This window comes from Felis catus, chromosome E1, assembly GCF_018350175.1.
Source record: "Felis catus isolate Fca126 chromosome E1, F.catus_Fca126_mat1.0, whole genome shotgun sequence".
NCBI classification, from domain to species: Eukaryota; Metazoa; Chordata; class Mammalia; order Carnivora; family Felidae; genus Felis; species Felis catus.
The window spans coordinates 33,369,180-33,385,388 of record NC_058381.1 but is presented as its reverse complement, the minus strand read 5'-3'; the positions used below and the strand labels follow the sequence as shown (position 1 = coordinate 33,385,388).

General features: G+C 35.5%; 1 long non-coding RNA gene across 2 annotated transcripts in view; it reads right to left on the bottom strand.

Moving 5' to 3' along the window:
• Positions 1–16,209, bottom strand: part of LOC123381955 — a 198,072-nt gene that overhangs the window by 28,179 nt on the left and 153,684 nt on the right. The window lies entirely within an intron of this gene.

The following is a 16,209-nucleotide window of genomic DNA, read 5'->3' as shown; positions in this document are numbered from 1 at the left end:
CATGAACCAAAGAATAGAAAAAATAATAGGTAATAGAAACAAATCCACAGGATTTTTCTTTTTTTTCTGATGAAGATGACATTTGTGGGTTTATTTTTGAATTTGCAGCTCAGGGCACCCAGCGGTTCAGTCGGTTAAGCATCCAACTCTGTACTCCACTCATCTCAGGTCATGACTTCATGGTTCCTGGGTTTGATCCCTGCATAGGGCTCTGTGCTGCAGAGCCTGTTTGGGATTCCCTCTCACTCTCTCTCTCAAAATAAATAAATAAACTTAAAAACAAAGAATTTGTAGCTCTTCTTCACCATAAAGCAATGATAGTTAAAATGTAAAAAGAGAACACTTAAAATTAAGATAAATACCTCCATTGGCAAAATAGTACATGGAAATAAAGCTGTGATCAGAAGTGAAACTGTAGGGGCACCTGGGTGGCTCAGTCAGTTTCAGCTCAGGTCATGATCTCATGGTTTCATGAGTTCAAGCACCACGTTGGGCTCTGTGCTGACAGTATGGGCCTGCTTGGTATTCTCTCTCCCTCTCTTTCTGCCCCTCCTCTGCTCATGCTGTCTCTATCTCTCTCAAAATAAACTTAAAAAAAAAGAAGCGAAACTCTAGATTTGTTGACATCAATGCCTAAAAGCAGAGAGTGGAAGCTGAGGCTGTGAGTTTGACTCCCAGTGAAACTACAATTTTTTATTTTATTTATTTTTTTAACATTTATTTATTTTTGAGACAGAGAGAGGGCATGAACAGGGGAGGGTCAGAGAGAGGGAGACACTCCAGTCTCTGAGCTGTCAGCACAGAGCCCAACGTGGGGCTCGAACTCACGGACTGTGAGATCATGAACTAAACTGAAGTTGGACACTTAATCAATTGAGCCCCCCAGGCACCCCGAAACTACAAATTAAAAAAAAAGTGAACCAATACAAAGCTGAAGGACTGAATCAGGCCAAGGGCATAAAGCAGGGGAGACTGGGAGTTTGCCACCAACCACTGCCTGCAGCTACAGCCTATATGAGGTTCTCTGCCTATAGAGGCAGAGAACACAGGGCCTCTAAACAAACGCTTACACATGTTGCTTTTTACTTAATTTCTGCACAGGGGATTTCGTGGACTTGTGGACATTACCCCAAAACCACCAGACCTGGAAAGGGAAATCCAGAGTGGAAGAAAGAGAGAGGGAACCTCAAATTCATGAAGAATGTAGAGACCTCTAGCTGTCCACCAAAATTTACTTTTCCTTCTTCTATACAATGTCAGAAAATAGTTTCCTTTGCAGTTAGGATGGAACACATGGCTGATTTGTCTCCAATAGAAATGTAGACAGAAATGAAAAGTGCTACTTCTATGAATTCTCTATACTTTGTCCCCCTCAGGTAGACTGGGATGTTGATGCTCAGGACAATTTTGGAAGCCACGCATTGAAAATATAGTTGTTTAATAATTCTGAGGCATGGCTTTAAGATGGCTCCCAAGATTTATTATATTCCCTGGTATATACACCCAGTTATCAATCAATATAGGTGCTGCCATGAGGGATTCTGCATATTTAAAGTCCCCAGTTAGTGGACCTTAATGTAGGGAGATTATCTTTGGTTGGCCAGACTTAATCAGGTGATACCTTAAAAGGGATTGTGTTCTTCCTGCAGATTTGAAATTTAAGAAGGACTTGACCTGAGGGATGTCCTCTGTTGCTGACTTTGAAGTGGAGGAAGCACGAAATGAGGGTGGTCTTTATGATCTGATAATGATCCTGGCTGACAGTCAGTAAGGAAATGGAGGTCTCACTTACTCAGCATGAACGTGACTTCTGCGATCATCCTGAATGAGCTGGAAAGCAAAAGCCCTTGAACTGGCAGACAAGAACGCAGCCTTGGCCAGTATCTTGAATTTTTCATTGGAAAATTCTGAGCAGAGAAACCAGTTATGCTACATCTGTACTTCTGATCTACAGAACTGAGCTAATATATGAGTGTGGTTTTAAGCCACTAAGTTGGTGGTAGTTTGTTCTGTAGCAGTAGAAAGCTAATGCAGGGTGTCTGAATAACCTCACAGAAGAGATCCAACCTGCAGTTGTGAACACTTTCCATGAGTGCTTAGCAAATCTCAAGAAAACTTAAGACTGTTAAACTGCCGGGGTGCCTGGGTGGCTAAGTCGGTTGAATGTCTGACTATGGCTCAGGTCATGATCTCACCATTCGTCAGTTTGAACCCTGCGTCGGGCTCTGTGCTGACAGTTTGGAGCCTGGATACTGCTTCAGATTCTGTGTCTCCCTCTCTGTTCCTCTCTCCTGCTTTCACTCTGTCTCTCTCTCTCAAAAATAAAGATTAAAAAAAAAGACTGTTAAATTACCAAAATATTTGCCTCCCCCTTTTTAATCTGACTACCCTAATACAGTGAATAATACAAACAGCATGATGGCATTTATTTAAAGTTTACAAATAAGCAAACATCAGTATCCATTTTGAATTAATTATGTTTAAATATAAGTATAAATATGAATGGAAAGAAATACCTTCACCTGTTTTGAGCAGTTCTTGGAGACACTGTTTACATGGGTGACATTCTGGAAGCCAAATCTAGTGAATGGTATTTAGGTAGATAGCATCTAATAGGAAAGGGAGTTGTTTAACAAGTTAGCTTGAAGGTAAGGGTGAGAGAGAATAGGTGAAGTGTACAAAGGAAACTTTGGTATTTTTAATTAATAATATTTGAAAAAAAAGGAAAAATGTTAAAATTAAGAGGCTGAACTCTTCCATATATTTGAAATATTTTATAATAAAAATATATTTAAAAAAACAATATGGGAGATAATTTACCCCATATCATACATGCACACATATAGGGGAACTTAAATGTTGGCAGTATGTGTCCATTGATGAATGGCTAAAACATGGTACATACATACAATGGCATTTTATTCAGCCTCACAAAAGAAGGAAATCCTGTCAGTTGCAACAACATGGATGAATCTGGAAGACATTGCACTAAATGAGAAAAGCACATCACAGAAGGACAAAAACTGTATGACTTCACTTATACGCGGGATCTAAGAGTCAAACTCCTAAAAACAACAAATACATTATTGGAAGTCAGGGGCTGGGGAGTGGCAGAAACAGGAAGTTTTTATTCAGTGGGTACAATGTTTCAGCTATGCTAGATACATAAGTTCTACATATCTGCTGGACAGCAAGGTGCCTATAATTAACAATATGGTATTGTGCACTTCAAAACTTAAGAGAGTACATCTCATATTTAGTATTCTTACCACAAAAGACCAAAAAAAAAAAAAAAAAACACGAGAGAAGCACAAGGAAATTCTGGAAGGTGTTGGATATGTACATTACCTTGATTATGGCGATGGTAACAAGGGTGTTTGCACAGATCTAAACTTATCAAACTGTATATATTAAATGTGTCAAGTTCTTTAGACCTCAATAAAGTATTTTTTAAAAAATGAAAACATGACCATTATTAATGGAGTACAAGCTGTACCACCAACATTAATACCTGGAGTAAAATTGGTGTTACTCTTAACCTTCTCATCATGCATCATATAGGAATGAAGTAGCCCTGGGAGAAGAAACTTGAATTCTAAAGGTGAGAGGGAAAAGGACCTCTCAGATTTTAAGACTTCTTATAATTTTTCAGGAAAATCCCAGGTGCTAAAATCTAAGGCAGCAATAAATCCTAAGCCAGCAATAAATCAGCCAGGAAACCACATCTTTTGGACCACATTGTGAGGTTATATTTGTATTTATTTACACCAAATCTTCAGTCTGTGTTCAAAGCCTTGAAGTCTTATTTCAGCTGTGATCAGGGACATTAGAACGTTGTCTATCCTGGGTGATAGTCACCATTAAGAATATATTGGTTTGTTTTTTTTTTTAATTTTTTTTCAATGTTTATTTATTTTTGGGACAGAGAGAGACAGAGCATGAACGGGGGAGGGACAGAGAGAGAGGGAGACACAGAATCGGAAACAGGCTCCAGGCTCCGAGCCATCAGCCCAGAGCCTGACGCGGGGCTCGAACCCACGAATCGCGAGATCGTGACCTGGCTGAAGTCGGACGCCCAACCAACTGCGTCACCCAGGTGCCCCAAGAATATATTGTTAAGACAAAGTTGAAACTGGGGACACAGAAGAGGACTGTGGTGCCAGCTCCTCCATATGCACAGAGAGTCACGTGCCAGGGGTGACCTAAGAGAACTGGGTACTATAGCAGTCTTTCTTAAATGCTGTTAGACTTTCTTTCTGGAAATGCAATTCTGATACTGTCCCAATCTTCTGATAATTAACATCCAAACCCTTGAGCCTGATATTGAAGGCTTAGCACAGTCTTTCACCTATATTCCCTGTCCAGGATCCAACAACTGTCTTTCAGGTAGTTTCCATTTCAACTCTATTCTTCACTGCTTTCCAGACATGCCGTCCTACATACATTCCCTCAAAAATAAAACAAAACAAAAACCCCGTTCTTCCTCTATTTGAAACGACAGGAGCCATCATGCTGCTATGTGGGAACAAGTATGAGGACAAAACCTGGGCTAAAGCTGTTGTTCTTGAACGCTAACATGAATAAGAAAAACAACTAGGAAGATGCCGTTCTGATTCCACAGGTTAGGGTGGTGCACATAACTTTATATTTCTTACGAGTGTCTGGTAATGCTAATGTTGCTGAGCCATGGGCCACATATTGAGTAGTATGGGCTAAAATAGGGCAGATGAGAATGGTAAAAAGAGCCTTGGTCCCTGAAGACATTATAGAGCACTTGAGTTAACGCCAATAATAGCCTAAATCTGAAATTTTTTGTTATGTGAAAAAAACTCACCAAAAACCTATAAATGTTTTGCCCACTCTTACTGTTTAGCTAATCTCATTCCAAATGTTACCGTTTATCATTATTATCAAAATCTTCAGCATTGTTATCATCCTAGCCATTACTTAAACTATGTGCTGGGCATTATATGAAATCTTCTGATCAATTATATTTTGCAACTCTCACAGCAGCTTTGTGACGTGGGTATAATTTTCTCTATTTATGGTAGAGGAAAATAAGGCAGAAAGAGGTTATTTTTACCCATGTTCACAATTAGAAGGTTGCTGTGCAGGCCAATATCTCTCAAATTCCTTGCTCTTAACTTTTATGTTATAAGCCACCTTCTCCATCAAGCATACAACTGATGCTTAATGACAGTGGGTGATTTTTTTAAATTTACTTTTCTTATTTGATAAACTTGTCCTGTTACGATTTGTGAATTTAAGGTGGACAGCATGTTACTTTGGGACATTTATATGTTGTAATATGTTGCCATTGAAGCAATATTGATCACATCATTAAAGTACAGTATTATTGGCTACATTCATTATATTGTGCATTAGATGTCTATAAAACAGGCACTTGAAAAGATGCTCAACATCACGAGTCATCAGGGAAATGCAAATCAGAACCACAATACGCTATCACCTCACACTTGTTAGAATGGCTATCAGCAAGAAGACAAGAAACAACAGGTTCTGACAAAGATGTGAAAAACAAAAATGAACCTTTATACACTGTTGGTGGGAATGTAAATTAGTCCAGCGATTATGGAAAATAATATGGAGGTTCCTCAAAACATTAAAAATAGATCTACCATATGATTCCACAATTCCACTACTAGGTATACACTCAAAGGAAATGAAAACAGGATTTTAACAAGATAAATATACACTCATATTCTTAGCATTATTCACAATAGCCAGTATTAGGATAATTAAAATTTTCTCGGATCATTCCAGCTGGAAGTTGTCTCTTTATATTATGATTGCATATATCTTAACATTTTGCCATTCGTTGTTCCTTCCCATATCAACACTTAACAGCTACGAGTAAAGATCCAAAGTAAATACTGAGAGTGTAGAGGGAACAACTCATCCCAGGTCTCAACAAAATTATAGGCTTATAATAATAGAAATATGAGATAAGAAAATCAATTTTATTATATTTATAATATATATCAATTTGCTTATATCAATTTTATTATAGTGTTATTAATATAAAATATATCCTCCAACTTTGGGTAGTTATTTGCACACAAGTAATCTTCCTTAATACAATTACTATTTTTGGTAAAAATATTTATCTGATATTTGTATTTCTAGCACCTAATAGATTCCATGCATAGCAAGTTCTTTACAAAGTTGAATAAATTAATATATCTCTGCATAACAGCATATGACATACAGATACCCTCAGTATTATACTTTTAAAAGGATTTTTTTGTTTTGGGTGAACTCTTTACTGAAGGGATGGAATATACCTATTATCTTCTTTTTTGTGGCTTAGAAGAAAGAGAAACAGTTAAACAATAAAAAATATTAACTGCCATTATTAAACACCTAATATTTGTCATACTGCATCCTTTATATGTTTATTTAAGACAATTACAACATCCCAAAAAGGTAGGATCATCTCCATTTTACACACAAAAGGAATGATGCTCAGAGTGATTATGTAAGTCAAAGGTTTGCTGTTTGGGGAACTAAAATTATACTTATTGTCTATGGCTGGTTTCAGTTTACAATAGCAGAATTTTTCAGTTTACAATAGCAGAGGGCAACCAAGGTTACATTGCCCACAAAGCCTAAAATATTTATTATCTGGCCCTTTGCAGAAAAACATTTCTAACCCCCAGACTAACTTTCAAAGTCACTGAGTAGGAAGTGATAAAAACTGAGTTTAAGTCAGTTCTGCCTATTTCTAAATTCCATTTGGGGTGGATGGGTTTTGGAAATCTCAGGCTTCGATTCTCGAATCCAGTTTGATGAGGTGCTAGCTATGGAACTGTGGGAAGCCCCGGTACTCTGTAACACTCAGTGTCCCCAGCTGTAACCTGGGGAGAATAGTCTTATCTACCTGTTAGTGTTACCATGAAAATCAAATGTGTTGATTCACAAGAAGTCCTTGTCAGAGGTCTATTATCGGGTAATTGGTGAAGACATGGAAGGGGTTGCTCCTTCTGCTATTGCTAGTACTACTCCTATCTTTGTAATGACTATTTTACTATTGCTGTTACTACTCTAATACAAGGAATTTCTAGGACTTCACCATTTTATGGCAAAACTGCTATAGCAGTGTTATTTCTTATTTACTATTTTAGAGCTTTGTCTTTTGTCCATTGTTTCAGAAATTGTGTGACAGCATATTCTGCTACCTTTTTTATTTATATTGAGTCAATAATGCTCAATATAGGTCAAAACCCAGACAATAAATTCCACTATGGCAAAAATCATGTGAGATATATATATATATATATATATATATATATATATATACACACACACACACACACACACACACACACACACACACTTATGTGTGGCAGGGTGTTTGGCATAGACTGGATATTGAATGACTATTGAATTAACATTCAAACATTTATTAAAATGTCACATACGAAAGATAAAGATGGATATAAAAAGGCCACTTTATTTTCCAGGGAATAAAAAAGGAAGCAATGTTTTGTCTTTGAGTGAATCAATGAAAACTACTTAAATCTGATATTTCAAGTCTTAGTAACTGATCCTTTTATCTCTGCTGATTTACATATTGCATTTGTTGTGTGAGAAACCCATGTCTTTTTGACATACACTTGATGCTCCCTTACTTTAAAGCAGCCACAGGGATTTTCCATTTAAATTATATTGCACCCAAGTACAATTTTGGGGAACTTGAATCTTTCCATAATGAAGTATTCAACTCCAAATGAGACTGTTGGCCTGCACTGCACAAAGCCAGCTCACTTGTGAGAATCCTGCAGGGACAAAAAGGAGAATGGGGAGGTCTTATGTGTTTCCCCAGTACTTTTGAAACTACTAGCTGGCACATGTTGAATCACAGCATAAGAGTGACAAAGCAGATTGATTTTAATAGACTTGAATCTATATCTGGAAGGATATAGTGAGAACAGGGAGAAAATGAATTTGAGCATTATTCCCAGAAGGATCTTGATGTAGGTGAAGCTATACAAGAAAATAATAAAGTTGCTGCACATGAAACTATAAGTAATCATGTTCTTCTTTCTCAGAGTGGAGAGAATATTTTATTAGATTTTGAAAACAAAGCATCTATTAGACAGTGGACACTGATTAGAAAATTTAGATACTAACTCCTCAAAACTTTCAACTAATTAGGAAATTTTGGAGAAACCCAGTGGATTTTCGGAAAAGCTAGTAGATCAAAGGTGAAGTTGACATAGTATTACAATTCAATGAAAATGGAATTTCCTACCTCTAAGTACTGGCATATCCTTGATCCATTTATTGGATAATTCAAACCTGCATTGTGTATTAGATGCTAAGGATACAAACATGAGCAAGTGTCATAGTTCAGGCTGCTATAATGAAATACTGCACACTAGGTGTCTTATAACCAACAGAAACTTATTTTTCACAGTTCTAAGGGCTGAGAAGTTCAAGATCAAAATGGCAGCAGATTCAGTATCTAGTGAAAACCCACCTCCTGGTCATAGATGGCTATCTTCTCACTCTGTCCTCACGTGGCAGAATGGATAAGGGAGATTTCCAGGGTCTCTTTTACAGGAGCATTAATCCCTTTCATAAGTCAATCCTCCTGACTGAATTGCCTCCTCCAAATGTCATCACATTGGGGGTTAGGTTTCAACATATGAATTTTCAGAGGTTACAAACATTCAGTCCATAAGAGTGAGATATGGTGATTACTTTAAAGTTTGATTTTAGTTTATTAAGTGAGACAGGCAAGTAAATAAGTACATTTGATAAATACAGTGGTAGAGTTACATGCTAAGGATCACATGGAATCAGAGTGAAGTGGGATGCAGAGAATGGTTCATAGAGAAAGTGAGACATAAAGTACTATTATTTCTTTGCTGATTTTGATATCAGGGCAATCCTGCCTTCATAAAATGAGTTGGAAGGGTTTATTCTTCTGTTTTCTTTCTTTCTTTTCTTTCTTTCTTCTTCTTTTATTTTTCTTCATTTAGAGAGAGTTGGGGGAGAGGGGTGGAGGGAGAGAAAGAGAGAATCTTAAGCAGCTTCCATGCTCAGTGTGGAGCCTGGTGAAGGGCTCCACCCCACGACCCTGGGATAATGACCTGAGCTGAAATCAAGAGTCAGATTCTCAACCAACTGAGCCACCCAGGCATTCCTCTACAGTTTGTGAAGAATTAGTATTACTTCTCCTTAAATGTTTAATAGAATTCACTATTAAAACCATTTCAGACTGGAATTTTCTTGGTGGGAAGAATTTTAACTTTGAATTTAATTTCTTTAATGGATATAAGTTTATTCAGCCAATTTATTTTTTCTAGAGTTAGTGTCTTTAAAGGAATATGTCCATTTTATCTAAGTTTTCAAATGTATTGCCATAAAGAGTTTTGATATTTCTTGATCTCTTAATGTCTGTAGGATTTGTGGTAATGTCTCTTTTATTCCTAATATTTTTAATTTGTGTCACCTTTTTAAAGTTTCTTTGTAAGTATGGCTAAACGATGATAAATTTTATTGACTTTTATTCAAAGAACCAGTTTTTAGTTTCATTTATATCTCTATTGCTGTGTAGTTCTTCACTTTATTACTTTCTGCTCTTATCTTTATTAACTTCCTTCCTTCTCTATGCTTTGGGGTTTATATGATCATTTTCCCTTGGTTTCCTAAAGTGGAGCCTGAGGTCATTTACTTGAAACACTTCTTTTCTAATATATGCAATTAATATTATATATTTCCCTGTAAACAGTGCTTTAGCTTATTCCACACATTTAATATTTTATTCTCATTTTCTGTCAATTCAGGATCTTTTCTAGTTTCCTTTGTGATTATTTTATCTATGGATTACTTATACAAATTTTAACTTCCAATATTTTGGGTTTTTTTCTGATATTCTGTTATCAATTTCTAGTTTCATATGATTATAGTCAAGGGATATACTTTGTATCATTTCAACTGTCTTAAATTTATTTAAAACTTTTAATGGCCCCAAATAGATTCTATTTTTATGAGTTTCTATGTATGCTTTAAAAGGTATGTAAATTTTGTTTTTAATGTTTATATATTTTTGAGAGAGCGCAAACAGGGGAGGGGCAGAGAACATGGGACAGAGGATCCAAAGCTGGCTTTGTGCTGACAGCAGCAAGCCCAATGTGGGGTCAAATTGAAGAACCATGAACTCATGACCTGAGCCAAAGCTGGATGCTCAACAGACTGAGCCACCCAGGTGCCCCCAAAAGGTGTGTACCTTTTAAAAGGTGTGTTCTGCAACTGTTGGGTGGAATGTTCTAAAATGGTAATTACAAGACTCTGTTAATTACTGAGAGGAGTGTTAGAATATGCAATTACAATTATGGTTCCTTATATTTCTCCAGTTCATTAATTTTTCTTTCATATATTTTGTACCTCTGCTATTGTATGAACATAAATTTAGATTTTTTTTATATCCTCTTGAAGAATTTATTCCTTTATTTTTTTGAGATGTCCTTCCTTATCCTTGGTTGCATTTCTTGTTCTGAAGTCTAATTTGTCTAATATTAATGTATAGACTCCAGCTTTCTTTCTGATTAGTGTTTATATTATAGTTTCTTTTAAATTTATCCATATGTACGTGTAAAATATATACACATATGTACATATGTGTGTGTATGTGTATGTTAGAGAGAAATGGGGTTGGGGAAAGAGAGAGATTCCATATATAAGGGTCTTTCTTTACTTAAATTCCAATCTCTGCCTTTTAACTGGAATGTGTAGTCTGTTTATTTTTAAAACAATTTTTCTTATGGTTGGATTTGAATCTGCCACCATGTGTTTGTTATACACTGTGTGTTCTTTTTTTTTTACTCCTTTTCTTCCTTTGACTTTTTTCTCTATTACATGCTATTAATCATAACTCTCTGATGTCTTTGTTCCTGTTGCTCTACATTTTACAAATATTATTGTACCACTCCATTTATATTATAACATTCTTAAAACAGTATATCTCCATCTCCTCTTAGTCCTTGTGTTACTATTATCATACTCTCCAACAATTTTTAATTTGTTACTTTATAATTTTCATAGTATTATAAGAATCTGCCCTACTTTTAAATTTTTTAGAATTACAGAATTGCTTTTGACTTCATTAAAAAATTTCTTTCTAGAAGTAAACAAAAACTGAACTGGCATATTAGATAAATACAGAAAAAATCTGTTTTTCAGTCATTTGATCTTTTCAGATTAAGAAAAAAAAATGTCTCAAAGAGGTAGTCAGATAGGTTGATGGTAAGATACTTAAGCATATCTCCTGCTAATCTTTATGTGACTTGTATTGTGATGTAATGAGATGATATATGTCAAAGGTATACATAAGCTATAACATATTCTATATCAAATGATAGTCATGCAAGAGATTATCAGTTAGTTGTAATAATGTTGGTATAGTAGTAGATATGAGATCTAACATAGGTAAAGTTTATCAGGCAATACTATTTTTTAAAAATTCTCTTTGAATATAGCAAACAAATAAACAACAACAAAAATCCAACCTTTTTGATATGTTACAATATCATGCTAAAGAGAACTCTGCCTAAGTTTATCTTTAGATTCCTAATTAGCTCAGTTTTTAGTACAACTCCATCAACATTTACCTAACTGCTGTTCTAGTAAATGTACATGGAATAGAGGGACTTAGTATAAGAATAGAAGAAAACTCTTATTCTCAATCTATCTGAATTGAAAGAATGGTCTTTTCAGAGATACTTAATAGAGAATTCAAAATCCTTATCTGCATTTCAAAAGAACCACAAAATAAAAGGAAGTAGAGTATGACACCATATACCTAAAATGTGGGGGGAAAGGAGTAAAGAATGAGTTTAAACTTAAACGACCATCGATTTAAGATAGATTGCTACATGCGGAAGATGTTATATACAAACATAATGGTAACTGCAGATCAAAAACCAGTAACAGATATGTAAAAAATAAAGAGAAAGGAATCAAGTATATCACTAAAGAGAGCTAACTTCTGGTGAAAGAAGAGAGCAAGGGAAGAAAGAAACAGAGATGATCCACAAAAACAAACACAAAACAAATAACAAAATGGCAATAGGTACATACCTATCAATAATCACTTTGAATATAAATGCAGTAAATGCTCCAATCAAAAGACATAGGGTGATAGAATAGAGTACAAAAATATATGACCCATCTATATGCTGCCTACAAGAGACTCACTTCAGATCTAAAGACAAATGCAGATCGAAAGTGAGGGGATGGGGAAATATTTATCATGCAAGTAGATGTGAAAAGAAAGCCCCAGGATAACAATACTTCTATCAGACAAAATAAACTTTTTTTTTTTTCAACGTTTATTTATCTTTGGGACAGAGAGAGACAGAGCATGAACGGGGGAGGGGCAGAGAGAGAGGGAGACACAGAATCGGAAACAGGCTCCAGGCTCTGAGCCATCAGCCCAGAGCCCTACGCGGGGCTCGAACTCACGGGCCGCGAGATCGTGACCTGGCTGAAGTCGGACGCTCAACCGACTGCGCCACCCAGGCGCCCCATAAATTAACTTTAAACCAAAGACTAACAAGAGACAAAGAAGGACAGTATAAATCATTAAGGGGACAATCCAACAATAAGACATAATGGTTGTAAATATTTATGCACCCAGCATGGGAACATTCAAATACATAAAACAGTGCATGAAAAACATAAAGGAACTGGTCACTAGTAATACAATAATAGTAGGGGACTTTAACACTCCACTTATATCAATGGATAGATCACCCAAAGAGAAAATCAACAAGGAAACACACTGAATGACACACTGGGCCAGATAGATTTAACAGATATATTCAGAATATTCCATCCTATTATATCAGAATACACATTCAAGTGCACATAGAATGTTCTCCAGGATAGATTACATATTAGGTTATGAAACAAGTCTCAACAATTTCAGGAAGATCGAAGTTATACCATCTTTTCTGATCACAATGCAATGAAACTATAATCACAAGAAAAAATCTGGAAAGAGCACAGATAATAACATTCTAGACATAGAGACAAATGAAAATGAAAACAAAACTATCCAAAATCTTTGGGATACAGCAAAAACAGTTCTAATAGGGAAGTTTCCAGCAATACACGCCTACCTCAAGAAGCAAGAAAAAATCAAATAAACAGCCTAACCTTACACCTAAAGGAGCTAGAAAAAATGAAAAGCAACAAGTAAAACCCAAATGAAACAGAAGGAAGGAAATAATAACAATTAGAGCAGAAATGATATAGAAACTAAAAAACAAAACAATAGAGCAGATCGATGAATCCAGGAGCTTGTAAAGGTCAAGAAAGTTGACAAACCTCTAGCAAGACTCATAAAAGAGAGAAAGAGGGGACACACATTAAGAAACTCAGAAACAAAAGAGGAGAAAAACCACTGACACCACAGAAATACAAAGGATTTTAAGAAATACGAAGGAGAATATTATGAAAAATTATATACCAATATCGGACAGCCTAGAAGAAATGGATATATCCTTACAAACATATAATCTACAAAAACTGAAGCAGGAAGAAATAGAAAATTTGAACAGACCAACAACCAGCAATGAAATTGAATCAGTAATCAAAAAACTTCCCAGAAACAAAAGTCCGGACCCAAAGGCTTCATAGGTGGTGAATTCTACCAAACATTTAAATAAGAGTTAGTACCCATTCCTCTCAATATTTTCTAAAAAATAGAAGAGGAAGGAAAACTTCCATATTTATTCTATGAGGTCTGCATTACCCCGATTCCAAAACCAGAGAGATACAACAAAAGAGAAAACTATGGGCCAATGTGTCTAATGAGCATAGATGCCAAAATCCCCAACAAAATATTAGCAAACAAAATCTAACAATACATTAAAAAGTCATTCAACACGATCAAGTGGGATTTATTCCTGGGACGCAAGCATGGTTCAATATTGCAAATCAATAAATGTGATAGAGCACATCAATAAGAGAAAGGATAAAGAACACATCACTTAAATAAATGCGACAAAAGCATTTGACAAAGTACATCTATTCATGATAAAAACCCTCAACAAAGTAGATTTAGAGGGAACATACCTTAATATAACAAAGGACTTATACAAAAACACAGAGCTAACATCATGCTCAATGGTGAAAAACTGAGAGCTTTTCCCCTAAGGTCAGGAACAAGATAATGATACCCACACTCACTACTTTTATTCAACATTGTACTGGAAGTCCTGCCAAAAACAAGAAAAAGGGGAAAAAAAGGCATCCAAATTGATAAGGAAGTAGTAAAAGATTTACTATTAGCAGATGACATGATACTATGTACTATATATAGAAAACCCTAAAAACTACCGAAAAACTACTAAAACTGATAAATGAATTCAGGAAGGTCACAGTATACAAAATCAATGTAGAGAAATATGTTGCATTTATATACCCTAATAATGAAGCAGCAGAAAGAGAAATTAAGAAAACAATCCCATTTTAAATTGCACCAAAAATAATAAACTACCTAGGAATAAACTTAACCAAAGAGGTGAAACCTGTATTCTGAAAACTATAAAACACTGATGAAAGAAATTCAAGACAACACAAACAAATGCAGACATTCCGTGCTGCTAGATTGGAAGAAAAATATTGTTAAATGTCTATACTACCCAAAGTAATCTTCAGATTTCATACAATCCCTATCAAGATACCAATAGAATTTTTTGACAGACCTAGAAAAATAATCCTAAAATTTGTATGTAACCACAAAAGACCCCAAATAGCCAAAGCGATCTTGAAAAAGAAAAACAAAGCTGGAAATATCACAGTTCCAGACTGCAAGCAGGTAATCAAAACAGCATGGTACTGGCACAAAAATAAACACATAGATCAATGGAGTAGAATAGAAGGCTCAGAAATAAACCACAATTATATGGTCAATTAATCTTTGACAGAGGAGGCAAGAATATGCAATGGGAAAAAGTCTCTTCAACAAAGGATGTTGGGAAAACTGGACAGCTACATGTAAAGGAATGTAACTGGACCACTTTCTTACATCATACACAAAAACAAACCAAAAATGGATTAAGGACCTAAATGTGAAACCTGGAACCATAAAATCCTAGAAGAGAGCACAGGCAGTAATTTCTCTAACATTGGCCATAACAACATCTTCCTAGATATGTCTCCTGAGGCAAGGGAAACTAAAGCAAAAATAAACTACTGGGACTATATCAAAACAAAAAGCTTCTGCACAGTGAAAAAACCAACAAAACTAAAAGAAAACCTACTAAACAAGAGAAAATATTTGCAAATGACATATCCAATAAAGGATTAGTATCCAGAATATAGAAGGAACTTATAAAATTCAACCCTCAAAAACAAATAATCCAATTATAAATGGGCAGAAAACATAAACAGACATTTCTCCAAAGAAGACATCCACATGGCCGAAACAGGAAAAGATACTCAACATCACTCATCATCGGGGAAATGCAAATCAACACTGCAATGCGATATCACCTCACACCTGTCAGAATGGCTAAAATCAAAACCACAGAAACAACAAGTGGTGGTGAGGATGTGGAGAAATAGGAACCCTCATGCACTGTTGGTAGAAATGCAAACTGGTGCAGCCACTGTGGAAGACAGTATGGAGGTTCCTCAAAAAAATTAAAAATAGAACTATCCTACAGTCCAATGATAGAACTACTGTATTTTTATCCAAAGAAATAAAAAACACTAATTCAAGAAGAAATATGCTCCCCTAAAAACTCATTGCAGTATAGCCACAATATGGAAGCAACCTAAGTGTTCATTGATAGATGAATAAAGAAGATGTGATGTATATATACCATAGAATATTATTCAGCTATAAAAAGAAATGAAATTTTGCCATTTGCAGCAACACGGATGGAGCTAGAGAGTACAATGCTAAAGAAAATAAGTCAGTCAGAGAAAGACAAATACCATGATTTCATTCACATGTGGAATTTAAGAAACGAAACAAATGAACATAGGAACAAAAAAAGAGACAAACCAAAAACCTATAGAGAACAAACAGATGATTACCATAGGAAAGGTGGGTGTGGCGATGATGAAATAGGTGAAGGGGATTAAAGAGTACACTTATCTTGAAGAGCACTGAGTAATAGAATTATTGAATCACTATATTGTACACCTGAAATGAATATAACACTG